The sequence below is a fragment of the Triticum urartu genome, chromosome 4 (genome assembly GCF_003073215.2).
Source record: "Triticum urartu cultivar G1812 chromosome 4, Tu2.1, whole genome shotgun sequence".
NCBI lineage: Eukaryota > Viridiplantae > Streptophyta > Magnoliopsida > Poales > Poaceae > Triticum > Triticum urartu.
In genome coordinates, this window is record NC_053025.1 from 12,412,859 (window position 1) to 12,418,550 (window position 5,692).

Below are 5,692 nucleotides of genomic sequence, written 5' to 3' on the forward strand. Positions count from 1 at the left end.
TTATAACTATAAAAAAGAGGGGATGATGCGGAGCACCTACGGACATCACCATGTCAAGAGACCATTTGGCAAGTGACATGTGCGACATCTACTTCGCATACACAAAGGTGAATCATCTCCTTTACACATGCTCACTTGACCCTCTCTAGGATGGTATACTACTTGACAGTCCCTCCGTGTGCATGCATAGGTATTGTCGGAACATCGCGAATGTCGAGGAGGAGTGCGAGCGCAAGTGTACATCTACACCATCCGCGAGGGAAGCGTGGAAGAGAAGACGGAAGAAAGGAGAAGAAGACAGAGCGGCTGCTGAGCTGGAGCCGGACATCCGGACGCCGAGCCGGATCATCCGGGCCGACCCCCGGATCATCCGGGTAATCCATACACCGCGACGACCGAACCTTGCAGAATCCACTCGGTGAAGCCGGATCATCCGGACGAGGACCCGGATCATCCGGACAACGCCCGGGATCATCCGGACCCCCATCCGGATCATCCGGCCCTTGGCTGCATGCATGACTTGGGCCGAGGCCCGTGTACCCATTCGCCCCCTCACTTACCCCTTCGCCCACTAGACTATATATAGACCTCATACACCTCCTTTCTAGGTTAGCGTTGTGATAGCTCATTTGAGAGATAGAGCTTCGCTCATCCATATCGGATCTACTCCACGAGAGAGACCGCGCCCCTCTACGGAGAAGATCCACCTTGGATTCAAGACCCCTCACGGGAAGATCCCCTTGTGGATTCAAGACCTCCTCACGGAGAAGAACCGGTTACCTCTTGTATCGTCCGTTGTTGACTGATCTTGTATCTCCCTTTGTGTTCATGGATCTAGCGCATGTGTGATCATTCTTGTTGGTTTGAGTGTTCTCTCGTGTTTCCCCTCGTGATTCCCCTCGTTTCCCCCCTTGTGTTCTTCGTGTTCATCACGGGATCCGCTCCTTTCATGAAAGATCGGGTCACTAGGGTTCTACCCTACATCATCTTGGATCAGAGCAAGGTTGATCACGAATTTGGAGCCCCCACCCCACTTTTCTAGCCTTCTTTTGCTTGATTTCGTCCTAAATTTGAAAATCCCCACCAAAAATAGCCCCAATTTTTTTTGTGATTTGTTGGTTTTGATGATTTTTGTGATTTGTTGGTTTGATGATGTTTTGTGATTTTGATCCATGGATTTGCTTGGTATCGAGTGGATCTAGCATCTCCCCAAGTTTCCCCACCTTCCATCCACAAAATCTCCTCAAATTTGCCCTGAAAATCATCCATTTCCGCCAAAAAATTCGCCCCCGAGAGGAAATCCCGAGCAGAATTGACCTGCCCGGATCATCCGGACTTGCTCTCGGATCATGCGGACATCCCCCAGATCAGCTGGACGCCCCCCCGGACGTCCGGACAACCCACGCACCCGAAAAACAGAACCGGAGCTGACGAACCCAGATCATCCAAAGTACACCCGGATCATCCGGACCAAGCCCGGATCATCCGGACCTCCTCCCGGATGTCCGGCTAACCCTGACACTGACTCGGCTGAAATTTTGTTTCGGCCATAACTAATTCATCCGAACTCCGTTTTTGACGTTCTTTAGCTCGTTTTGAAGCTCTTGACATCCCCCTTCCCACAAAAATACCACCAACATACATTTGACTCCATCAAATTTTCTGAAATTTGGCAAGTTTGCCTAGGCCCTCCACCATATCATCTGCATTACCACCACCGACTTCCGCAACCTAACCCATTTTGATCCCCATTGTATATGTGGTTGTGTTGAGTTAGTGACTTGAGTCTCCTAAGGTGTTTCGGCTACTTAGGGACGGTTGCTTCTTCATCAACCACCACCACCACTTCCGCATAACCTTGCCCACCATACACTTCCGCCACCCCAACTTAACCCAATTTTGTTTGTGTTGTGAGTTGTGTCTCCTAAGGTGTTTCGGCTACTTAGGGACCGTGCTTCAACTCCGACACCATGTATAGTCCACTACCCATAACCTCCACTTCCTGCATTGCACTCGCACCCATCGCAACCACCACCGCATTCCCGCTACCACCATTTGACATTTGAGATTTTGAGTCTTTGTTTTTCCGTTTCCTAAGGTGTTTCGGCTACTTAGGGACGAGTCTCCATCATCTTGGTATCTCCATCAAGATCACCGCCACTCATCATCACGCGGACGGTAACCTCCATATCATCTTGGTATCGTGGTACCCCTCCATTGTATATTCCCTTGCCATTGCATTGATAACCCCTAGCCCATTTTGCGTTACTTGCCTATCGAGACTAGCCATTTGAGTATTGCCGGCACAACGTTACTTGTGCACATTAGTGATCTACACCCATTGCATACATACCATATCATCATTGGTATCATATCATCTCGTGTGCCTCAAGATTGTTCCCGTATATACCCAATTGCTATCTTGGTTTGTGCATTTCGCAGTGGCATACAAAAAAAAGAATAAGCTTTTAAGCAAAAAGAGAGAAGCAAAGAAGCTTGTAAGCAAGTAGCCATAGCATCATACCACATTGCATATAAGATTGTCATATCCGATCATCTTGGATCATTCCACCAGAACATCATACATATATAACATACTTGGGATAGAAGTTGATACATTTTGCATATCATAGGCTGTGCACAAGTATCGTATCCGCCTATTTAGCAATCGTGCTAGCGTCTCACTTGAGTTGTGCAACACGAGCGTTTTCCGTGGATTTCACATTTTGTGCTCATTCCTTGGTTGCATTGACCCCATTTATCTATCCGTGTGCGTGTTTCCGTGTGCCATTATTGCTATTGGTCTACTTGTTTCACTTGCGAATTTGTGAATCTCTTTCAACATTATTGACTCTTGCTAACATTTTGCATCAATTTTTGTGCCACTATCCTCACCGAGCTCCACCATAAGCCTTATTTGTGTAGGTGTGAGAAACCGACAAGAATTGGTACCAATTGTGCTATTTCCTTGTCCACATTGGAGTGATCATTGATCCACTTTCAACTTCGGTCAAGGTACATTTGGTATTCGTTCTTCTCTTTCTCCACTCATATTGCTCGAGTCTTGTGATGGATAGGCAAGGCATTTCATCTTCGGTCTACAACAACAACGACGAGTTCGATGCCACGAACAACTCCACCGACGCCAAGATGCAAGCTCAAATGGAGGAGATCAAGGCCCTCATCAAGTCCTACAAGCGGTCTTCCTCATCTTCGAGAAGACGCTCAAGAGCACATGCCTCCGAGCTACCATCTCCGGCAAGATCACATCGGCATCGACACCATCACCAACAAGGACGTGAAGGTCAAGAGCTCAACACCAACAACCGCTCAACGACTTCACCATCCCCCTTGGCATCTTCACCAAGCGACTTCAAGGCATCTTCGCCTACGGACATACGGCATCTTCGCCCACAAGCACCTCAAGAGAAGCTCCCCAAGCTCAAGTCCACGACTTCCACGAGCTACTACGACCTCGACACCGACCATGAGATTCCTTTCTATGGGACTCTAGAACCCGAGGAGTATCTCGAGTGGGAGCGTTTGATGGACGACTACCTCAAGCTACATCAAGTTCCTCCCGAAGATCAAGTGAAGTGCGCCACAAGGAACTTCCACGACTACTCACACATGGTGGCTTCACACACCTTCCTGGAGGAGACCTACGACATGAGTTGGCCCAAGACGAAGAGAGCTTTGCGGCGAGAGTTTGTGCCTCCAACCTACACGGAACAACTTCTACGCCAATTGGAGAACACCACCCAAGGATCCAAGTCCATCGACGTACTTCAAGGAGATGAAGATTGCCTTGCGACGAGCCGGCGTGGACGACCCCATTTCGATGAAGTTCCACTTCATGATGGGATTACACAACGACATCTCCAAGACGATCTTCCTCGAGAACTACAAGTCCCTCACGACAACTACATTGGTGCTCTCAAGGCGGAACAAGAACTCATGAAGGCCAAAGCTTCTCCACCCCAAGCTCACTTCGCGACGACCAAGCTCCATGAGAACGAGCATGAGGCTAGTACCACCATGATGTCCAAGCCCGACGAGCTCCAAGATGATGCTCCCAAGTTCGACTTCACCGCCATCCCTCTTTGTGGCATTGATGATGCCGAGTCCTCCATGACTCTTTTTCAAGACGGTGCGGCGACGAGTACGACTACGGAGACCTTCAAGGACCATTGAGACTTTGGAGGCGAGCGACAATGGTGCGAGCAAGGATGATGCTTCCATCTTAGGAGGCGAGAGTGATGATGTGCCATCTTCGGCCTTCATCCACGGCGACACAATGAGATGGTTGAGCATGGGATTTTCCCTTCGACCACGCGACATGATGACTTGAGTGACTTGTGCCACCATATTGAGAGTGAGAGTGACTTCACCACTAGCCCCATATATGAGTTGCCACATTCCCATGTGAGGAGAGCCACAACCCCCACCACTTGAGTGAGATGAGTGACTCCACCATATGTGAGTTTGAGTGCACCTACCTTGAGGGAGTGAGTGAACCACCACATAGAGAGAGTGAGATAGTTGATAGGTCATGTGAGGCCACTTTCAACACTAACGACTTGACCTCTACCTCTATTGTGTCTTCTCATTTGGTGCTAGGTCCCATTTATGATGACGCGCCGATTCCTTGACAACTTTGTCCTCCCTTTGGACAAGACGATGGCCATGGTGGAATATGATGCACCCCCCACATGGTTCCATCAAGATGAAGATGACCAACCATTTGGTCTTTCCCACCTCACCTACACCACATGAGTGGAATGACAAAGGTAACATAGGTGAAGGTGATGCTCTAGTCCCACTAGTGGACTATCCTGACATTGATGGCTTGCATGATGTTGATCCCACTATTGACATGCTTCATGCTAGTATGATTTCCCCATGCGATGATTTACCCATTTATGATGAGTTTGATGATTGTCATGTGGAGTCTATTAGTTGTGATGCCATGTTGCATAGGATTTCTTGTGACAATTCTTTAGGTCACATCATGTTTGCCAATCCGCTTGACTTGTCATACGCTATGTATGAGATCGACCACATGTCATATTTGCAATCTCTTCATAGTGACTATGCATATGCCATTAAGATTAACCCAATTTGCACTTATGGCATAGATGACAAGCCCATGGTTATTGGCATTTGTTTTTCTTGCGATGATATTGATATGCTCCCTTTGCATCATTTATCTCATAAGTCATGCCATGACCACCTAGCTTCGGATATGCATTGTTTTGGATGTTGTCCATTTTCTCCATATGATGTTTCCAACATTGTTCATGAGGAGGCCCCCATAGTTTCCTCATACATTTTAGGAGATTTTGATTCATCCCATTCATTACATGATCCCAACACTTGTGTGCACCATATGCTTCCCATGAATAAACATGCTATTGATGTGCCATATAATTGTATGCTCAATTTGCATCCCCATCGTGTTATACATAACAACTATTCTTTCATGATGGATGACATGTTTCTATACCATGCATCAAATTTCATTGAGCAGTTCTTATCTTGTGCTAACTCACACGTGCACATACACATCATGATGGATGATGTGTACATTTACCACACACACAATTTCTTTCGCTTGTGTCTTTTTTGTGTAGGTACCCATGAATACTTGTCAACCTCACAATCCCATGAGTTGACAAAACGAGCTCTAGAG